Source organism: Melospiza georgiana, chromosome 25 (genome assembly GCF_028018845.1).
Source record: "Melospiza georgiana isolate bMelGeo1 chromosome 25, bMelGeo1.pri, whole genome shotgun sequence".
Taxonomy (NCBI): Eukaryota; Metazoa; Chordata; class Aves; order Passeriformes; family Passerellidae; genus Melospiza; species Melospiza georgiana.
Window position 1 is genome coordinate 7,054,655 of NC_080454.1, and position 22,703 is coordinate 7,077,357.

The following is a 22,703-nucleotide window of genomic DNA, read 5'->3' on the forward strand; positions in this document are numbered from 1 at the left end:
TGGCCAGCAGACCCACTGCACAGTGGTGGGTGTCGGCACGGAGCAGCGTGTCCCAGGCACGCTTGCATTCCATGGACAGCACCACGTGCTCATAGCGCATTTGGCAGAGCAGGGCCTTCAGGGTCTGCAGCGCAAAGCTGTGTGCAGAGCAAAGGCCAGGTCACGCTGGGAGCCCCGGCTCCTGCCCTGGGGCATGGGAGGGATGGGGAGACTGGGAGGACTGGCACGGAGCGCCTGTTGGGGTTGGTGGAGAGGCCGTGTTGCTCCTGGCATCCCTGCCAGAAGGTCTCAACCTCTTCTGGCATCTCCTGCATGCTGATGTAAGCTTGGAAGAGCAGATGCAGAAAGAGACTGGGGAAATACTCCAGCACAGCAGGCGAGCGCCAGGCCAGATTGAAGATTTTCCACAGTGCCACGGTTGCCTGCAAGAAATAAAACAGCCAGAGACAACGCTCAGTGGCCAAGACATCCACGTGGCAGGGCCCGAGCGTGCGAGGGAGAGGTCGAGGGACACGCGGGGGGAGCAGCCGGCCTGGTGCCCCTGAGCCCTGCCCCTAAGGCAGGATTCAGCCCAGTGCCTGAGGCAGGGAGATGCAGCTGGGGGGAGCACAGAGAGCTGGCTGCTGGAGAGGCGGCCTGGGGGCTGGCAAAGGCCAGCACCAGAAACTCACAGCCAGGGCAAAGACTCCTGCGTCGTCCCCATCGGAGGTGCACACGCTGTGCACTGGCCAGGCCCTCAGCACATGGAGGAGCAGCTGCAGCGCCGGCTCCGCAGTCCTGCTCGAGGACATGATGGTTCCCCACATGGTGGCGGCAGCTCTGTGGGGTCAGAGCTCTGTGTCAGGGCGGGCTCGGCCACAGCGCCGTGGCCTGGGCAGCTTCAGGGCCCCACGTTGGCCCTCAGCCCTGCCTCTGCCCACTGCCCCTCGCCGGCAGCGGCCAGCCAGCCCACGTGGGTACAGGCCCGGAGGGGCAGGGAGGGAGCGTGGCACCAGGCTCAGGAGCTGACATGGCAGCACTGGAAAACAGAGGAGCCAGAGGATCCTGGAACTGCCCGCCTGTCTGGCAGTCAGCAGGGACAGGCTCTACAGGGTGACGGGCAGGTGAAGCCTAAGCCCTCAAGGCACGTGAGGCTGCCCTACCTGTCACGCGATGGGGCCCAGCGCAAGAGGGTGATCAGCACGTCACAGGGGTGTTCCTGGGTCAGCTCCAGAAGGGCCTTGTCCAGCCTGTGCCCAGCAGCCTCATTGGCCATGAGCCACTGGTGGATGTACCTCACCATCAGGGCCAGAGCCCTCAGCCCGCCTTCAGAACAACCCCGGGGCCTCCTGTCCCACCCAGTGACCCCCGTGGCTCTTCCAGTCCGTCCCAGTCCATCCCTGGGCCTGCCCGGCGTGTCCATCCCGTGTAGGTTGTCCGTGTAGCCGGCTCCTTTCAGCCAATGAGAGCGCGTCTCTCTGGTGACTCATCGGTTGCCATGCAGAGTCCCTGGCGCTGAAATCCCGAGGGCCCGCGCAGGACTCGGCCTCCCAGTGCCGCGCACTTCATTCCCAGTTAATTCCAGGGCCATCAAAATCCCTCTGAGTGCCATCCTAGTCGCTCTCAGTACTTCCAAAGTCCCTCCCTCCTCTTCTCAGGCTATTCCAAATCCATTCAAAATTAATTCCCAGTTCATTCTCCGTTCAAGCCCGGACGTCCAACATCCGTCCCAGTGTGCCCCACCCTGTCCCATCTCTCTCAGCGCCACCCCAATCACTCCCAGTCCCTCCCTGGCCCATTCCCAGTCCCTTTCCAGCTGATCCCAGCCCTCTCCTCTCTCTCTCCCAGTGTCCCTCAGCGTGTCCATCTCGCTGGTGCCTCCCTCGAGCTCCCAGCCCGGGCCCGGCCGCCTGCTCTGCTCCGTGATGGATTTCTACCCTGCTGCCATCCAGGTGAGGTGGTTCCAGGGCCAGCAGGAGCTCTCGGAGCACGTGGTGGCCACCGACGTGGTCCCCAACGGGGACTGGACCCACCAGCTGCTGGTGCTGCTGGAAACGCCGCCCCGGCGAGGGCTCAGCTACAGCTGCCAGGTGGAGCACGTCAGCCTGGAGCAGCCCCTGAGGCGGCACTGGGGTACGGGGGAGCCCCTGGGGGCGCTGGCAGAGCCGCTGGGCTGTGCTGGGAGCCACTGGGAGGGAGCTGGAGAGAGCCGGGCTGGAAGTGGGAGAGGAGCTGGGGGCTGGGCAAGGGCTGGGAAGGGGTTTGGGGGATACTGGGGAGGGTGGGATGGGGTTGAAGGGGTCCTGGTGGGCACTGGGAGGGAGTTTGGGGGCTCTGGGGGCAAAGGGCAGGGGGTTTAGAGGATGCCGGTTGCGACTGGAAGGGACTGGAATGAGCCTGGAGAGGGCGCTCGGAGCGCCTTGGTGTGTCCCTGGGGGATTTTGGGGGTGCTGAGCCCTGCGGACCCCCCAGAGATGCTGCCGGACGCTGCCCGCTTCAAGATATTGATGGAGATTGGGGGCTTCGTCTTGGGCTTCGTCTTCCTGGCGCTGGGGCTCGGCTTCTCCCTGCGCAAGAAGGTCAGGTCAGGTGCCGGGGGTGGCGTCCCCGCCGTGGCGGAGCGTGTGCGCTGCCATCAGGGCCCCCTGCCCGGTGTCACCCCCTTTTCTCTGCCCACAGAGCTCCTGAGCCGGCGTCGGCCGCAGCCCCTCCCCGTGGGCTCGGGCCCGGCCGGGACCCCCCGCTCCGTCCCCGCTCCGCTGATTTTGGGGGGTCCCGTGTCCCCCCCAGCCCCGCTGGCGCTCTGCCCCCGCCCAGTGCCTGCTCCCAGTGCTCCCAGTAAAGCTTCCCAGTTGGGCCCGGGGCCGTTTATTGGGGGGCGATGGGGAGGGGTTTGGGGGGGGCGATGGGACAGATTTGGGCAAAGGGAGGGGGCCAAAGGGTGGGGGCTTGGCCCGGGGGCAGGGGTCGCTGCCCGCGGATCCCGCAGTGCCCGGTGCGGGACGAGCTCCGTGCGCCGCTCCATCTCCATCTGCCGTGGGAGGATCCACGCTGGATAATCCCGGGTGACCCCCAGGGTCGGAGCCCCCCGTGTTGGGAACACACCTGGCTGGGGGTTCCACATCTTCCTGGCCCCCCCCTGGACACCTCGATGAAGGCCGGGTGTCCCCGCTACTTTTCTTGTTTCTCCTCCTCTCCTCATCTCCCCCTTCTCTTCCTCCTGCCTCTCCTCTCCCGGTTCAATCGCTCTTCCTGCTCCTCCTCCCGCCTCCTTCCCCTCTTCTCTCTCACATCCCCCGCCCCTTCCTCAATGGTTTCTTGAAGTGTCCAGTTCCATCGTTCCTTTCCTTGGCTACAGCCCTGAGGGCTTTTCCAGCTGACTTCACTACTGCACTCTCAGATTGAGAGTGGGGAGTCTTGGTGCTTGGTTTCCTCATTGCAGCTGCCTTTGACGGGGTTTGTTTCTGTCCTCAGCTGATTTTGGCCTCTGCGCTCAGCTCAGCCCTGAGCAGGACCAGTGCAGCTCCATGGTGGGCACTGCTCACTGGATGGCCCCAGAAGTTGTGACCAGATCTCCTTATGGCCCCAAGGTGGACATCTGGGCCTTTGGCACTGTGACCATCGGGATGGTGGAAGGAGAACCTCCTTACTTCAGGGAAACAGCGGCCATGGTAAGAGGCAAATTCTGCAGTGGCTGCAGAGGCCTGTGAGCACAGGGGGACTCTGCACTGGGAGCAGCAGCTGGAGGTTTCTGCACATGGGAAGGGAATTCCCAGAGGACTCCAGCCTCAACACACAAGAATATTCTTCAGTCTCCAGCAACAATTTGCTTTGGGATTTATGTTGTTGCAGCTCATCTGGCTGTGAGGATGACCCGGAAATGTGAAGCAAGTGCATCAGTTCTAATGTTATCTTGCAAGAAAACCCCAAACCACCCCCAAATCCCAGTCCCAAAAACAAGCTTTCTGCAGGAGTTTCTAAAAGATATTTTGTGAGATGATTTCCCCCCTGATTCTTCTCACTGGGAAACTTGTTGAAAAAATGAAGATGATTGTTTAACATCCCCATAGTCTAATGTATTTCTTTCCTAGTCCAAGCTACTTTCTCCGTGTCACCAAGCCTGAGCTTTCAGCATCACAAACCTCCTGTTTCTTGCCTGGCAGTTTGTGGGATGGGGCATCAGGAATGCATTTACTTGAGTGTCAGTGGCACTGCAGAGATGCACTTGATGTAAGAATCCTCTGAAATAACACAGGCAAACCACACTGACTCTGGAAAATGGCCTGTAAAGCTGGTGTCCACATTTGGAGAAGCAAAATTTCTGATGGAGGTTCCTATTGACAGAGTCAGCCAGTGAAACTGGCTCTCAAGGTGAGATCATTTGGATGTTGCAGTGGCTGTGGCAGCGCCAGGGTTTGGGTTTTTTGGCTGGCATAGCAAAATGAGCTCTGAGCAGCATCTGTGGCAGGGAGGAAAGTGCCCCTGGAGCTGGGGCTGAGGCCCCGGTGTGGATGTGTGTCGAAGGAAGGAGACCAGGACACCAGATAGTTCATCACAGGTCCAATTTATTGATTGATTCGGCAACTTAAATACAGTGTCTAATGAGTCTCATACATATTGCAAAAGCTGAGCTCAGGATTGGCTATTCAGCTACATATCAGCTTCGCCTAATCTAGCCTTTAGCCACATTCCTGTGGTTAGCAAACACAGCAACTTTTGTATTCTTCTTATACACAAGGACACCCTAGCCTTGAAGGGGGCCTCTGCTCTAGTTAAGACTTCTTTACCAAACTGATTAGGCTGTGTCCCCTTTCCTCAAGCCACTCTTCGACAAAACTCCCCACACTTCCCCCATTTTGTTCTTGGGCAAGAAGGCTAGACTGCCAGGATCTTTCTATCATTCGGCTGACCATATTTTGAATACAATTAAAGATACAAGGCAAAATAAGCAAAAGCATCAAAATCACACCCAGTATCCCTGTGCTTGGGTTCTTATACTTCACCCAGACCTCTGTTTCCTTAATAGTTTCCTGACTTGATCTCGGGTCATGTTTAACTGCAGGGGGGGCATCGTCCTCCCCAAAAATACATAAATGATTGATCACATACAAAACCTTAGCCAGGCATGCTTGTGGGTCCTTTAAATCCTGGTGTTTGTCGATATATTGTTTGAGGGTACCATTTGCTCTTTCTACTATCGCCTGTCCTGGGGGGAAATGCGGAATACCTGTCACATGCTTGACAGACCATTGGTTCAAAAACTTTGGGACTCTAGCACTTGTGTAAGCCACACCATTATCCGTTTTGATACCTTTTGGGACTCCCATGACAGCAAAGCAGCTCAATAAGTGCCTGATCACATGTATCACTTTCTCTCCTCTCTGAGCTGTAGCCCATTTGTAATGGCTATATGTATCTATAGTAACATGCACATACTTGAGCCTACCAAATCTAGCTACATGCATGATATCCATTTGCCATTTCTCATTCATTTCTAAACCTTGAGGATTAACTTCGCAGCCCAGACCTATTCCCCCATTATGATAACTGCATATTGGGCATACCCTGACAATGGCCTTAACTTCTGATAAGCCCAGATCAAAGTTCCTCGCCAACCCTTTTGCATTTTGATGATATCTACTATGGGCTTCTCTTGCAAATGTATGCTTATCAACAGGACAAGAGTTATCAATGGGTAAGGTAACCAATTTATCTGCACGCTCATTCCCTTCTCCTAGGCCCTTGGACCACTTATGACTCCTGATATGGATTACAGAGTACACTGCACTTCTATCCCGGAGAGCTTTCCTTAATTGAACCAGTAACTCATACAGCCATTTGTTATTCACTTCCTTAATCGCTGCTCCTTCTATACGTCTGGCTACTCCAGCAACATACAGAGAGTCTGTGACCACATTCAAGGGCTCATGCAGGTTGGACATTGCCCATACTACTGCTAACAACTCTAAGGTTTGTAGGCTGTCTGCAGGGTCTGCTGTAAGAAGTTGATGCTTCCATTGTCCTTTTTCTTGCCAGGTGACAGCAGCACGTCTCAATTTTTTCCCTGCGTCTGTAAAGGCTGTGGTGGCTCCTTCTATGGGGCGCTCTCTTCTCAGCGGCCAAGTGATCCAGTCCCATTCTGTCATCCATTGCAGGACCCTGGGCACTAACTTGCTTGTCTCCACTTTTGCAGATGATGTCAATAATGCTTCCTGTAAGTCCGCTGAATTAACCAGGTACCAGTCCAGCGTTTCTTTTTCCATGGGTAGCCTAATGGTGGCAGGTTCTCGGCCGTCCACTTCAGTAACTCTGAGACGGCCTTTTTTGATCAACGCAGCCAATTGTTTGATTTTTGAGAATATTGTTCTTTTATGTTGTAATGATGGTGACAGCCATTCCAATACCCGTATCTCCCCCGTTTTCTTTTCACATTGGGAGAGAGCGCCAAGCAAGTGGCTTGGGAAAATGGCTGTTGCTGAGCAAACAAGATATCATCCATGTAATGATATATTACGGTAGCTGGCCACTGCTGACGCAATGGCTATAATGCAGCGTCAACATAAAGCTGGCACAACATAGGGGCATTGCGCATCCCCTGCAGTAGTGACGTCCACTCAAATCTTTTGTCTGGTTCTCCACGATTTATTGCTGGTAGGGCAAAGACGAACCTCTTCATGTCATCGGGATGCAGCTCAATAGTGAAAAAACATTCCTTTAAGTCAATGATTAGAAGTGCCCAATCTTGTGGGATCATGGCTGGATTCGGAAGACCAGGCTGCAAGGCCCCCATCGGTTCCATCTGGTCATTCACAGCTCGCAGATCATGTACCAGGCAGTATTTTCCTGATTTCTTCTTAATCACAAAAATGAGCATGTTCCACGGACTCGTTGAGAGTCGTAAATGTCCTTGCGTGTATTGCTCCTTCACCAATTCATAGGCATGCATAAGACTCTCCCCTTTCAAGGGCCATTGCTTAACCATCACCGGTGTATCTGTTTTCCAGGTGAGTGGAATGGAGAAAGTCCAAGCAATGGCAATTACCCCAAAGGGTGGTGATTGGTCAACACCACCCCCAGCTGTGTTAAAATGTCCCTGCCTATCAGGCAGGAGACCGTAGGAGGCAACTGAACGACTGAGAACACAACGGACACTTGTTGCCCATCAATGCACACCGACAGAGGCAGTGTTCTGCTTGCCAAGGTAAGTCCTCCTACTCCTGTGAGCATGTTTGTTGATGGGAGCAGGGGCCAATGTTGTGGCCATGCCTCTGGAGATATAATGCTGGTGTCTGCTCCTGTATCCAATAATCCATAGAGGGTTATGCTCTAATGTCCATGGGTGATCTCAACTTTTTGTCTTGGTGTCTCCTCTAAGTCTACAGTCAAAAGTGTAATACCAGTAGAGCCAAAACCCTTCTCATCACATCTTTGTCCAGTAAACGATGGTATACCCAATGTCATCTGTGGTAGTGGTACCAATTGTGCGATGCGTTGTCCTTTTGTTATTTTAACTGGAGGATAAGGGGTGTAAGCCATGATTTGTATTTCCCCTGTATAGTCTGCGTCTATGACCCCAGGCAATACAAATAGTCCCAGCATGGATATCGAGGAGCTTCCTAGTAATAATGCTCCACATTTTTGTCCTTGTAGCGTGAGAGGACCATTTACTCCAGTTGGTATCCTTTCAGGCCGGCTCATCATTAATGTGACATCTACTGCTGCTGCTATGTCCAAGCCGAGGCTCCCTGCTGTTGCTGGTTGCAGACAGAAGGTGGCGCTGATGTCATGGCCACAACTTGTGTCTGGGCACAGCCGCTGATTGTGCTCCTCCGTCTGTTTCCCAATCGGCGCCGACAAGCCGTGGTGTTGTGGGAGCTAGATTGGCAGCTTTGGCAACACACGCTGGTCACTCTGCATTCTCGGCGCATGTGTCCCCCATTACCGCATCGGTAACACTTGAGATGTGATCTCGAGCCTCCCTGCGTGACTGCCATGGAGCCGTTTCGGAGAGGAGCAAGAGCAGCTAACACTTGATTTTGAGTGGATTCTCCTTGTTTTTGCAGCCCTAATCCTAATTCCTTTAAGGCATCTACTAAAAATGTCTGTGAGGTTGTTGGCTGTAATGCCATTCGCTCTAGCGCTTCCTCAATGGTCCAATTTGCTCCCAGAGTGGCTAGCACCCTTTGCGTTGCTGGATTGCTATTTTGTAAGGCACACTGCTTTTATAGTGCCCCCTTCATATATTCTGCGAATCCCATCCAGTCTATGCTGCAGCTGCTTTGTCAATAAAACTCCCAAATGATTCCTCTCTACCTTGTTTTATGCCCATGTACGCCGGCAGCCCTCCTGGCTCTTTAACCCTCTCTATGGCAGCACATACCGACCGTATAGCTTCTCTAAGCTTATCTGCTTGTGCTATCATCTGTGCCTCTGTGCGCAAATATGCCCCTAAGCCCATGAGCTCATCTATTGTCACTCCATGCAGCGGGTTCCCCTGAGCTCGCTGTGTCGCAATCGACTCATTAACCAAGGCTTGCCAATGCACATTAAACAACAATTGCTGATACTGAGTAAATATCAACCGTACTATCCCCCTCAAATAATTTGGGCACAAAATCTGCGTATTAAAGAGATAATCCAGCATCTGCCTAACAGGTTAACTTTTTACACTGAACTGACTGACTGTGAACCGCAACTGAGATAACAACTTCCAGTCTAAAGGGGTATACTCCGCCAGATCCTGTGTGTGGTTCCCCTGAGCATCACACTGTGGCGTGTATGTAACCGGACAGGCAAGAGCAGAAGCGGCCTCCATAGCCTCATCATCTCCCGTTTGCATTGCCTCTTTTGCCAGAGTAGCCCAAGCCTCCCTCCTCTGTTTAGCCATCTCCTCCCATAGGTCACTGAGTGCCCCTGGGATAGGATCTGACTCTCCGAGAGTTCTGCACTGTTGGCACTTCTGCGCAGGCATTCGGGTGGAGAAGGCAGCAGGCTTGGCTCGCCCTCTCTGCGGGGAGGTGGCAGGCTCGGCTCGCTCTCTCCGCCGTTCTCCAACTCGTCCTCCTCCTCCGACAGAGGAGGTGCAGATGGCCCCCCAGCGCCTGTAACAGGATCCTCCATACCACACTGTTGTGAACCCTTTGGTATTAACACCTTGTTTACCAAAGGCGCAAGAGGATCGTCCTCACGACCATACCCTATATTCCTCTTATGAGCTTCTATCGCCCTTTCTGCTGCCTTGTGCTCAGAGACATGCTGAAGCAGTGTATTGTGCACCACCCACCATGGCTTGCCCAATTTCTTTGCTGTCTTATCATCTTCTAACACCGCTTCCCACAGTATATCCCCAAATTTTCTCCATTCCGAGAGTTCATGGACTGTATGTGGGTTAAGGAAAACCCCCTTAGCAAAGCTGTAGGCTAACAACCCTGGTAGCTCCTTTTTTATATCTATCCCCTTTACCCCTCGCCTTTCTATATACGCGGCGAAAAGATCATATGCTGCTTGCCTATCCATACCTATTCGTATACATCAGCACTGTTGCAGCTTTCCAGGCTCTGGCAGACATGTACGGCTCGAGTCACCGATGTGAACCTCGAGGATGCTTCAAAATTCCGGCACCATCTTGGCTGCGATCAGGACCCAACTCCAACTTCCCTCGACCATGGCGTGTCCCCCCCCGTTTTCTTTTTCAGCGAGACATGGGGGCTAACGTTCGGGGTCACCATTTGTTGAAGGAGGGAGACCAGCACACCAGATGGTCATCAAAAAGTCCCATTTATTGAAGAAAGCATCAGACACTTATACAGCAAGTAATAAGCTTATGAATATTCTGTAAGCCAAGCGATCTATTGGTTAAACTTTACCATCAACTCTTCCTCATTCCTTTGGGCATATGTTCTCTATTTCTTACGTCTCTCTGTCCACTCATTATCATACTCAGCTAGGCCCAAGGACACGCTATCTTGCAGGTGCAGGACTTGGAATTAGCCACGGCCTTGTACTTTTCCATTCTCTAGTCAGCTAAATTCCCAACAGACACCCTGCCTGCAAAAAAGGGCCTCTGCCCTAGTTAGGATATCTTTACCAAATTGATTCGGCTGTGTCCCGTCTCCTCAAGCCACTCTTTGACAAAACTCTCCACACTCCCGCATCCATTTCAGTGACGCATTAAGCTGACACTTCCCAGCCAATGAGATCGCATATCGCTGATGACTCATCTGTTTCTTGGTAGATCCCCAGCGCAGAGTGCCCCGCGCTGGATGCGGCCGCCCAGTGCCGCGCACTTCATTCCCAGTTCCTCCCAGTGCCACCACAGCCCCTCCCAGTCCTTCCCAGTCTCATCCCTGCTCCCCAAGTCAATTCCCAGTCTATTCCCAGTCCCTCCCAGTCGCCCCCTGTCCCTCCAAGTCCATTCCGAGTCCCTCCCACTCTATTCCCAGTCCCTCTCCAGCCCAGCCCAGCCCTCCCTTCTCTCTCCCAGTGCCTCGCAGCTGATCCCAGTGTGTCCCCGCTCTCTCTCTCTTTGCCCCAGTGGCCCCCAGTGTGTCCATCTCGCTGGTGCCCCCCCTGAGCTCCCAGCCCGGCCCCGGCCGCCTGCTCTGCTCCGTGATGGATTTCTACCCTGCTGCCATCCAGGTGAGATGGTTCCAGGGCCAGCAGGAGCTCTCAGAGCACGTGGTGGCTTCTCCCTGCGCAGAAAGGTCAGGGCGGGTGCCGGGGGTGGCGTCCCCGCCGTGGCGGAGTGTGTGCGCTCCCGCCGGGCCCCCAGCCCGGTGTCACCCCCTTTTCTCTGCCCACACAGCTCCTGAGCCGCCGCCGGCCGCAGCCCCTCCCCGTGGGCTCGGGCCCGGCCGGGACCCCCCGCTCCGTCCCCGCTCCGCTGATTTTGGGGGGGTCCTGTGTCTCCCCCAGCCCCGTTGGCGCTCTGTCCCCGCCCAGTGCCTGCTCCCAGTGCTCCCAATAAAGCTTCCCAGTTGGCCCCGGGGGGCGATGAGGATGGATCTGGAAAAAGGGAGGGGGACAAAGGGTGGGGGGTTGTGAGAGTTTGTCCAAATTTTCCCTCATCTGCCTCACGATCGTCATTGGGGACCACTGAAGAGAAGACCCCTCCTGCCTTCTCTGTAGGAGAAAGTCACATGCCACAAGGCCCTGAGACCAGAACTCAGTGCTAAGCCATTGATTTCACAGGTGGTGTTTGCTGTATGCCAAGAAGGGGACACTGTGCCCTTTGTGCAACAACAGCCTTGGAAGCTGTCCCACCTCTCAGCCTGGCTGGACTTCTCCTGAGTTTCAGGTGGTCCCCCCACAGAAGACCCTCACCTGTTTTACAACCACCGTGACAGACAGACTGAGATGGAAGGAGCCTCTCCATCAAGGACTGAGACATGGAACCCCCATGTGAAAAGGCCCCTCTGCTCCTTCCAAGGACTGGGACTGAAACCCCCAGCCCGGGGCAGGTGTGTGGGGGAGGCAAGCTGACCAAAGCGAGATGTTTGCCTGCAGGTTGTGACCGCTGGACCAAGAAGACAATGGCTCACGCTTACTGCTGAGAGCATGGACTACTTGTTACATGTATTCCTTACTGTGTCTGTTCCCCTCCCCCCCCTCCCCGCTGCAATTTCCAATAGAGTTATCATAATAAAATTCTCTGGGTCAGCGAGAGACTTTGAGATCTCCCTGACGTAACAGGCGGGTCCTCGACTGGACTGGACCAAAGGACTTTGTCTCTACGTTTGGCAGCTCTATCCCCCTCTTTCTCTCTCTCTCTCTTTTGTCTCTCTCATCCTCTATCTTTTTCTCTCCCTTAATCCCTCTATCGCATTTTGCTGTGGTCATTCAATAAAGGTGCATTTGTTTCGATTATCGTTGCAAACTCCCTTGTACCGTGTCAGTTCTTTTTGCACCCTTAGATCAAATCCATGAACCATCACGAAACCCATCCGTAAGAACAGATCGTGACACCCCCCGAGGACCCCTCCCCAAATTCCCCCCCGCAAAGCCCCCCCAGCACCCCCAGACCCCGCTAAAACCCCCTCAAGTTCCCCCCAGACCCTCCCCAAATGCCCCCTAAACATCGTCAAGACACCTCCCCAAATTCCCCTCACGACCCCTCCAGGACCCCTCACCTGTCCCTGTGCCTCCTCAGCAGCTCCCGGAGCCCCCCGTCCTCTCCCAGCGCCTCCCCCGCTCTCTCCAGCGCCTCCTGCAGGACCCGCCCGAGCCCGGGGCGGCTCCCGGGGGTCCCTGAGGGGGTCCCGGGGGGCAGAAGGGGGGGGGAGGGCAGGAGGGGGCACCCCCTCCATGCCCGGTCCCGGGGTCAGGGGGCGCCGCTTCAGGCTCGGCTCTGATTGGCTGGAGCGGCGCAGGGAGGGCGGGAGTAGCTGACGGGGAGACGCCCGGTGATTGGTTGGTTTCGTGGAGGGCACGGTGATTGACATGGGGCGGCGGGGGCAGTGCACGGTTATTGGCTGCATGGGGCAAAGAAGGCAGGAGCTGCCGAAGGGAGATGCGCGGTGATTGGTTGGTTCAGCTCAAGAGAGGAGGAAGTCGCTGAGGGGTGGCGTGAAGTGATTGGTTGGTTCGCTGCGTGAGAGGCGGGCGGTGATTGGCTGGACCAGGCGCATGGGGAGGCTGGTGTTCCTGAGGGGAGACCTGCGGTGATTGGATGGTTTGGGGCGGGGCGCGCTGTTATTGGCTGGGAAAAGTCCGGGATTTTAAAGGGACATTCCCGGTTCTTTGGAGAAAACCTCAGATTTTGAAGGAAAAATTTCTGATTTTTGCAGGAGAAACATTCCCGGTTTTTTTGACCCCACATGACCCCAAATAATGTAAATAACACCCAAATACTCGAAGTAAACCCCAAAGAACCCCCCAAAATCCGAAATACCTCAAAATGTCCCAGATAACCCCAAACAAATCCAAAAAACCCAAAAAAACAAACAAAGCAAACCAAATTAAACCCAAAAACCCACAAATGATTTCAAGTACACCGAAAAAAATCCCATATACACCAACATAACTCCCAAGAACCCCAAATAATTCCAAATAAGCCCAAATAATCCAAAACAAACCCAAATACTTCATAATAAACACAAATAATTCCAAATAACCCCAAATAAACAGAAATAAACCAAGTAAAACCCAAGAAAAACACCAAGGAGTCCATAAATAACCCCAAACAAACCCTAAATAAACCCGAACAAACCTCAAGAAATCCCAGTTCCTCCAGTCCCCACCCCAAAACAGATCCCGACCAATCACAACGCGAGGCACTGATGACGATCCACTTGCTGGCACAAACTCAGAGCACTGGCCCTGCTCAGCGATTTTCAGCCAATCAGCGCCCGGCCCGACTCTGACTCATCACTTGCCAGCCACAGACCAAGGCCTCTCACTGAGGTAAATACTCAGAGACCGCGCGGGGTAATTTCCAGCCAATCAGAGCGTGTCTCGCTGATGACTCATCAGTTGCCAGGAGCGGAATTTGGGGAGGGGGGGGAAGGTGACCCTGGGGATGGGCTGGGGACCCCAAATTAATCCAAAATGGGGTCGGGACCCCAAAACGGAGCAGGAGGGGCCTGGAGCACCCAAAACCAAACACGGGGCAGGGGATTGGGGGAACGACTGGAAAGGAGAGAGAGGGGAAAAGAGTCGGGACCCCAAAATTGAGCTGGGAGGGGAATGGGACCCCCAAATTGAGGTGGGAGGGGAATGGGACTCCCAAAAAAGGCTTGGAGGGGTATGGGATCCCAAAACTGATCTGGGACGGGAATGAGACAACCCAAATTTACCTCAGAGGGGGATGGGACCCCCAAACCGGATGAAGCCAATTTTGTTCCTGCAATATGTAAAGTAGTTTATAGATATGCGAAAAGCCTATTAATATGCAACAGGCTGATGTAATGGGAGAAAAGGACCGTAAAGCAAACATTGTTATGGCCACCAAGACCCCCCAGTTATTTTCAGGGACACCCCTTAATTAATCTGGTTTTAATTACATCACCCTGTTGCATATTCATAGACCCTCATGCATATCCATGAACTAATCTACATATTTCCGGAACTATTTTACAGGTCCCGTCCGTGGGGGTGTCTCCCCATTTCAGGAGCCTCCACTGAAATGGAAAATGAAAACCCCCTCTCTTTGATGATGATGATGATAATGATTATGATTATTATTATATTAATTAATTTTTGAAATTAAGGGGTGCTCAGACAAAGATGTGGGAGTAGAAATAACAGTTCTTTATTACGAAAAATTAAAAATACAAATGCAGTAGTACAAACAAAAAAAATCAGTGACACAATCAGAATCTTCTGGGAATCCAGTGGAAAAGGTTGATCCTCTGGGAATCCAGTGGGCAAATATTTATCCCCAGGGAATCCAGTGGGAAAAGGTGGACAATCTGTGAATCCAGTGGAAAAAAGGTTGATCCATTGGGAATCCAGCAGGAAAAGCTTGATCCTCTAGAACTCCAGTGGAGAATGAGGGTGATCCTTTGGAATCCAGTGGGAAAAGGGCTGATCCTTTGGGAATCCATTTCTTATGCCCCAAAGACAGGGCAAAGGCAGAGCTGTGGAATATTTACAGGGTATCCCAAGGGTGGAGTTGGGGTTGGGGTAAGGGGAGGAGTTCTTAGCAATACAAGAAGGGTGAGATCAAATTCCTGCCTCTTAGCAACAGCAGCACTCCACACAGAACGCGTCCCCAAAACCTAAATTCCCTCTAAAACAATTGAGAAATTATGCAACGTCAGATATATTCAATTAATTTCCTTCATTTAATCCAGTTTTGGGTGTTTTTAAAGGATGAAGGTGAAGCAGAGGAAAATTAAGGCCAAACCAAAAGGAGAAGCAGCCAGGTGTGTCCGCAACATGGATCACACGGAATGTGAGTGACCAGGGCTGTGCCCAAAGTGCCTCCTCCAGTGGGGGATGGAGCTGGAGCAGCGCACGAAGCTCTGCCTGCACTCCGGGCACTCACAGGGCTTCCCTTAGTGGTGCCTCCGTTGGTGTTGGGTCAAGCCAGAGCTGCTGGAGAAGCTCTTCCCACACTGGGGACACTCATAGGGCCTCTCCCCAGTGTGGATGCGCCGGTGGGTGACAAGGGCGGAGTTGTACTTGAATCCCTTCCCACAGTCGGGGCAGCGGAAGGGCCTCTCCTCTGTGTGAATCCGATAGTGCTGGAGGAGACTGGAGCTGGTCGGAAACCTCTTCCTGCATTTATCACACTCGTAGGGCCTCTCCCCTGTGTGGATGCGCCGGTGGGTGATGAGGGTGGAGTTGTGCTTCAATCCCTTCCCGCAGTCGGGGCATTGGAAGGGCTTCTCCTCTCTGTGAATCCAATAGTGCTGGAGGAGATGGGAGCTGGTCTTAAACCTCTTCCCACACTTGGAACACTCGTAGGGCCTCTCCCCAGTGTGGGTCCTCTGGTGCCTGATCAGATTGCAGTTCAGGCTGAAGCTCTTCCCACACTCCCCACACTCGTAGGGCTTCTCCCCAGTGTGGATCCTCTGGTGCCTGATCAGGTCGGAGTTCCACTTGAAGCTCTTCCCACACTCCAGGCACGTGTGGGGCTTCTCCCCATCATGGAGCTGCTCATGGAGCACCAGCTCCAAGCTCTGGCTCCGTCTCCGGCCGCCTTCCCGGCCCAGGCTGGCTCTTTCCCCCTCAGATCCCCGCCGGCTGCGTTTGCAGCCCCTCCTCGTGCGGCATCTCCGGGGCTTTTCCTCCCTGTTGGCTTCCTGCACCGTGGAGGCGCTCAAAACGGCCTCTTCCACCAGGTTCTGCCGCGGGCATTTCTCTTCCCTGCTCTCCATGCTCAGCTCCTGCTCTGGGGGAGGAAGGACAAGGACAGGATGGGATTTGCCTCCATGCCACAGGCAAGGGCAAGGAGATCCCCCCAGGGCTGAGCTGCAGCCGGGGCCATGCTGGGCTGGGAGATGGAGCAGCACAGAGGGGAAAGGGGCACTCATTGCCAGCTCGGGGCTGTGCACAAACCACCAACAGGACTGGACTGCTGGGAATGCGTCCTGAGCTGTGTGATTTTCCAACATCTGTCTCATTACTTGGTTATGACAATGGCAAAATGTCAGCAGCTCATATCACAGGTAGCAGAAAAAGAACTTCACGTTAAAATTTACTTTAAAAGGTTTTTGACCAATCATGCAAAGCAAAAGCATATTGACATTAGTTCTATCCAAGCACTATAAGCACATTGACGGTTAAAACAATGCTTGCCTATTTCAAATACAATACCTGCTTGTAAGCCTTAAAAACAATGCACAGAGCTCCATTATTAATCTTGGAACTTCCCAATATCTTGCTAGATACACTTTTCAGCAGGTTAGGGAGTTATTCTAGATAAGCGTTAATGCACACAGACCATTGTTCTACTTCTCCTTAATTTCTACTTCTTATATAATTATTCTTACTTCTTATATAATTATTCTGCTGACCAATCTTATGGCTGCTGCTAAGCTCAAATCAGTTCTAATGTCTCTGAGGCTTGTCTTTTGCAGCTTTCCCACAACCCTCTGATTTTAAGAATCCAGAGACACTGACTTCCCCCTCACCTTCCTCAGTGTCCCAGGCATGTTCCTCGCAGCCTCCAAGAAGTTGGCAAAGGGAAATCCTGGTTTGGGGAAAAAAAGGGATGAGAATGTTGAGTTTGAAGTTCCCTCTGTCCGAGTCCATCTCTACAAGCCACTGGCCATCTAGGCTCCAGAAACACCTCCCAAACACCCAGATTCAGCCCTGGAAAAGCCTCCCCGGAGTTCCCCGTCCCTGGTCCCTCCCCTCTGCTTTTCAGGGGTTCCCCCCTGCCCCAGTTGCTCGAAGGTCACGCTTGGATTGGGGGTCCCCCTTGTGCCCGGTGCCCACCCTGCCCAGGCTGCTGGCAGTCCCAGCAATCCCAAAAGCTCCCCCCCTGCTTCGCTCTCCCCATTTCGGGATGCCGGGGCTGTTTGGGCTCCCGGGCTCGCTTCTCCCCTCATTCTCTGCTCTGGGCTGCAGCGGCTCCAAGGAGTCCCCCCTGCCCCTCTCCAGGCTCTTGAGGCTCCCACCAATGGCGCCGCTCCCCCCTCTCTGGGCTCCCCCATTTGGGCTCCTGGGGGACACAGGGCTCTGCTCCTCCAGGCTGCCTCTGCCGGCAGCCACCACCGCCACCCCCCGATGTCCCCCCAAGGGGCCTTTTCCGCTCAGCCTTGGACTTCTTCATTCTTCAAACTGTGGTAGCTAGGGAAGAGGCGCTGCGGAAGATGTCGCGATGTCACGGAAAGGCAGGACCCTCTGTTTCCCGTAGATAAGACCCTCAGTTACTCATAGATAAGAAACTAACAATAGGAATGTGGCCCCACTAACAGTAGGAGTGCTGCCCCACTAACTGTAAAGTCAGCAACTCTCTACTCCTTACCCAGTACTTTTCCATTCCCTACTAACCATAGGTAAGAAGGACAAACCCCTTTTTGACGTAGAGACCCCTAAGACTATAAGACCCCATGAGAAGAAGTAATAAACACCTTTTGACCGTCCACCACATTGGTGTCTGCGTGTGTCATTGGCCCGAACGGCCCTGGAGAGTGGGCTGTCGAGCTGTACCTCAGAACCAGGTCGCCAGCCTTGACATAGAAGGCAACATTCTGGTGCCGGAAACCCGGGACAGCGGCTTGCGCCCGGGGAACAGGGACACTCCTGGAACGAGGACAGTGGCTGCGACAGCAGGACTGATCGCAGCGGGGGGGGGGACGCCCCCTGGACCAGCTTGGACCATGGAATCCACAGCGAAGGTCGAAAGTCAGGCTCATGAGCAATGGAGAATTAAAAGTGAGCTCAGGAACTCTAATCTTGCTATTGCAAGGCTCCTAGAGCTGGGGACGATTGAACGTCTGGTAAATATATTATATTGGGAAGCGCGGGAGAAGTGCACTGCCGCCTCAGCAGAGGACTCAAAGTCCGCAGGCAGTGGTAAAAACCTCAAAGCATGGGGGAAAGTAGAAGAGGCCCTACGCAAGACGTTAGAAGAACAGGAGACACGGAAAGCCGCGCGTACACGTTTATTAGCTACACCAAAGCCGGGGGTGGGGGCCGCGACGCAGACCGCCTCTGAGAGCGATCGGATTGAAGGCGGGAATATGCGGGGGCCGGGCGCGTTCCACCACTTCCCGAGCACGAGCCCAGACCCCCCGGAGCCCCCAGGAGACCCCCCGGAACCCCCAGGGGACCCCCCGACCTTCCCGCGGAGCCCGCCCAGTCCTAGCCCCCCGGCGGAACCGTCCGAAAAAAACGCGGTTTCTCTATCCGTCTCTTCCCCGCCGGCCGCCGGTCCGGCGCAAGAAGCAGAGCAGCGCGCGCGATGCTTCTGGCAGGGACTCGCGGAGGAGGCGCGGAACGAAGCCAGATTGTCAGACCCCGCCGGGATCGGTAAAAACTCGCCCCCACCATGTGCGTTTAAAAATGGCGCCGAACCACATGGCGAGGGCGGAAGGGAGGAGGCGGGGGGCCGAAACACAGTCAGCCTGCTTAACAACGCATGCGCGGGCGAGCGGGGAGACGGGGCGGCCCCCGCGGAGGAGCGTAAGACCAATCAGAGCGCTCTATTCAAATTAGGTCCTCATAGGGTAAGAACCTCCCCCGGCAGGAGGCAGGGGGACCCCAGGGGGAGGGAGCGACACCACCCCAAAAGGGAGGAGCGAGGTCGAAGCCGCACAAAACGGCACGGAGCGCCGGAAGTGTACCGGCAGTCAGCTTCCGGCTCAGAGTCAAGTAACAGCTGCTCAGACAGCTCGGAAGAGCCGACCGAGTCCGGCTGGGACTCGGAAACCGAGAGAGCAGAATTAATGCGGTTTCGAGCGAAACCGAATAAAGCTTTAAACAATATCGAGAAACAATCACAACACAAACTCACCGATTGGGGAAAAATAAAAGCAGCCTGTGGGGACCGGGCACCGGCAGCCTCCATGCACGCTTTCCCGGGGGGGGTTGCCGGAGCGCGGGGGAACCAACAAAGGGCATATACCCCAGTTAACCCAAAAGAAGCCAAAGCAATTTCAGAAATAGGGATCAACTCAGCTGTAGTACCCACTCTTGAGGATGACCTTTCTAGCAATAACGATCTGCTCACTTTTGATATTACGCAAATAAGCCGCATGCTTTTTGATGGGGCGGGGCGGACTGTATTTAAGCAAGAATGGCAGGACGACCGCGTTAGCCCAGGCTTCCGGGGAAAGGTAGCAACTCAGCGAGCTGTCCCAGCCGGCACAGCTTTCCCTGGCAGCACCCTCACTCCAAGCATCCCGGCCCCGGGGAAACGGGACGTCCTTTCCATGCTCGAATTTCGGATTACAAATTTATCATGAGGGCCACTGCCGTACACCCTCCACTGCCAATCAAATTGACTTAGAAATCATCAGACCCTGTATGGGTTGAGCAGTAGCCCCTGACAGAGCCTCAAATGGCAGCCTTGCAGGAACTAGTCAACCGCGAACTGCAAAAGAGTCACATAGAACCCTCCACCAGCCTATGGAACACCCCTGTATTCGTGATCCCCAAGAGGTCTGGACAAGGCTATCGTCTCGTCCACGACCTGAGAGAGGTGAAGAAGACGATCCGACCCCTGGGTCCAGTCCAGACACTGCTACCCGCAAACTCAGCCATTTCCACAGGGCAGCCGTGCGCAGTACTGGACATCAAAGACTGCTTCTTTTCAATACCCCTGCACCCTGAGGACAGAGAATGATTCGCTTTTTCCGTGGCGTTTCGGAACGGCGAGCGGCCCAACCTTCGCTTCCAAAGGAGAGTGCTTCCACAAGGCCTGGTCGACAGCCCGACCATATGCCAGATCACCGTGGACAAAGCACTGATGCCAGTCCGACACTCGAACCCCACCGCAACCATCATCCAGTACATGGACGACATCCTAGTCGCAGCACCATCGACAAGCCAAATAGATGACCTGGTGACTACAATCACAGAGACCCTTCAGGCCAACGGCTTCGAGATCGCGAGCGCAAAGATCAAGAGAGGACCCTGCGTGACCTTCCTGGGAGTAAGAATCACAAGCTCCTACGTGACACCCCCCGAGATGAAGATCAACCGAGAAGTCGAGACACTCCACGACATGCAACGCCTGGTGAGATCACTGCAGTGGCTTCGCAACATCGTCCTGATTCCCCCCGAAGTCATAGATCCTCTATATGACCTCCTGAAAGGGAAGAACCCCTGAGATCCCAAGGAGCTGACACCACAAGCAATGAGCTCCCTCGACTTCATAGAAAGCCAGATGTCCACAGGCATGCTTGCCAGGTGAAACCCAGCCATGCCACTGGACCTGTACATCCACTTTACACCGAAGGGGGGAGTGGGAGCACTGGCCCAAGGACCTTCTGAAAAGGCCTGACCGATCCAATGGGTGGTCCTCGGAAGACCCGCTCGTGCATTTTCCCCGGGAATCGAATGCATCGCCAGCCTCATCATGAAAGGCAGGAGACTTGCCTTGAAACACCTAGGGACAGAGCCAACAAGCATCCACCTTCCGTTTTGCAAGCAGCCAACCTCGGAGTCAGCCACAATATCGGAGTACCTGGCCCTTGCTCTCTCCGGCTTCGGTGGAGAAATCTCCTACTCTTCCAAGCCACCCTGGATGAAGCTGCTGACCGTAGTCGACATGGACATGCCACCGAAGGTCAAGGACAGACTGCAGCCAGGACCAACGGTCTTCACAGACGCTTCCTCTACGACTTCAACCGCAGCAGCAGTGTGGCAGGCAGGAGAGCAGTGGCTCTGCGTCAAAGCGTGTGACCCCACACTGTCGGTGCAACAGCTGGAGGCAGAAGCAGTGGTTTTGGCGTGCAGACTCTTCCAAGAAGAACATCTCAACATCGTAACAGACTCAATATTCGTGGCAAGGCTCTGCCTAGCCATGGCAGGAACAGGAGTGTCAACATCAGCAGCAGCCCTAATGCTGGAAGAAGTGCTTTCCTCACGACAGGGCACCGTGTCAGTCATCCATGTCAACAGCCATGACCCAGTCAAAGGCTACTTCCAGACCGGCAACGACAAAGTGGACGCCGCAGCAAAAGGCGTTTGGACCTTGCAAAGAGCTCGTCAACTGCACGAGTCGCTCCACATCGCAGCCAAAGCACTGGCGAAGAGATGCGGAATCCCGACGGTGGACGCGAAACACGTGGTAGCCACCTGCCCTTACTGCCAGAAGTCACCCCTTTGGACCTACGGAGTCAACCCGAGAGGTCTCAAACCCTCAGAAATCTGGCAGTCGGACTTCACCTGGTGCGAACTGATGAAGCCCCGAGCATGGCTTGCAGTGACAGTGGACACTTATAGTGGAACGATCATAGCCACACAGCACCCCAAAACTAACTCCAAGGCCACAATTCAGCACTGGCTGACAGCCATGGCTTGGCTTGGTATCCCCAAGCAGATCAAAACAAACAACGGTTCCAATTTTACCTCCAAACCAGTACAAGAATTCGCCGCAAAATGGGGCATCACATTAGTGCAAAGTATCTCATATAACAGTACCGGGCAGGCCATAGTTAAACGAGCAAATCAGATCCTGAAAACCAGGCTAGAAGTGTTGGTAAAAGCAGAGGGCTTTGCCAATTCCATTCCCCCAGGAGATCAGGCGCGTATGCTGGCAACCGCTTTGCTAGCACTGAATCAATTCCCTAGGGGAGGTGAAACAAACAGTCCCGTTCAAAAGCACTGGGCCACCCGAGCGCTAGAGGAGGGCCCACAGGTTGTAATTAGAAACGAGGTAAGCGAATGGGAACGGGGCTGGAGGCTGATGCTCACGGGGCGAGGGTACGCGGCTGTCAAAAAGGACGGCAAAATCAGGTGGTGTCCACTTAAGTTGATTAAACCGGACCTTCATAGCGAGCAGAATGATACTGGCGAGAATTGCGAGTCTTTGTTTACAGGACCTGCTCGTGAGACGTCCTCGTGCCGCGTACATCCCGGTTCCAGACGAAAGCGACAGACCACCAAGCCATCAGGCAGCACCTGAGAGACCCGCACGGGTGAGACCCAAGCACCAAGGGTGTTTCTGTGTGATTTTGCTGTTGGGGCTTGTTGCCAGAGGGCAAGCCAGCCCAGACCACTACCCCCATCAGCCCTTCAGGTGGGTCATGCGATACCTTAGTAGTGGCAGAGCACTCAGAGAAATCACCACACCAAACACCCCACCCTTCGTGCTCCGCATCACTGACCTGTTTCCGGGACAGCCAAGGGTAAACCCCTATTCCCCACACGTCAAACACTTGTACCTATCCTACTGGTGCCCAGCTTCAAACCCTGGGAAAAGCTACCGCAATCACCCAGGGTGGGGACATTGTGGGCACTGGGGCTGCGAAACCATAGTTACAGATGCCAGACCGTCGGGGCCTGGGTGGGATCCACAAGAGCCAGACAAATTCTTACAGTTCACCTGGGCACCCATCGGTTGCAAAATACCCGTCTTCTTTGGCGAAAACTCCCATCGAAACCAACTTAAAATCCCTAAATTTCGGGCATGCACTGATTACAACATGACGGTGTTGCAGCCAGATCACCCTAGCTGGGCCACAGGCAGAACGTGGACAGTGGTCCTTCAAGGGTCAAAAGAGAGGGTGAACGTGCAAATTATCAGGCTCCAGCCGTCAGCACCCCGAGCAGTCGGACCCAACAAAGCGATTAAAAGCGTGCCGAAAGGGAGAAACATAACCTAC

At 54.3% G+C, this 22,703-nt stretch overlaps 1 protein-coding gene and 1 pseudogene across 1 annotated transcript in view; one reads left to right on the forward strand and one right to left on the reverse strand.

Moving 5' to 3' along the window:
• The window catches only part of LOC131093383 (zinc finger protein 850-like), a 201,688-nt pseudogene that overhangs the window by 169,927 nt on the left and 9,058 nt on the right, over window positions 1-22,703 (reverse strand).
• The window catches only part of LOC131093384 (zinc finger protein 850-like), a 253,540-nt gene that overhangs the window by 78,501 nt on the left and 152,336 nt on the right, over window positions 1-22,703 (forward strand). The gene's annotated exons all lie outside the window — the stretch shown is intronic.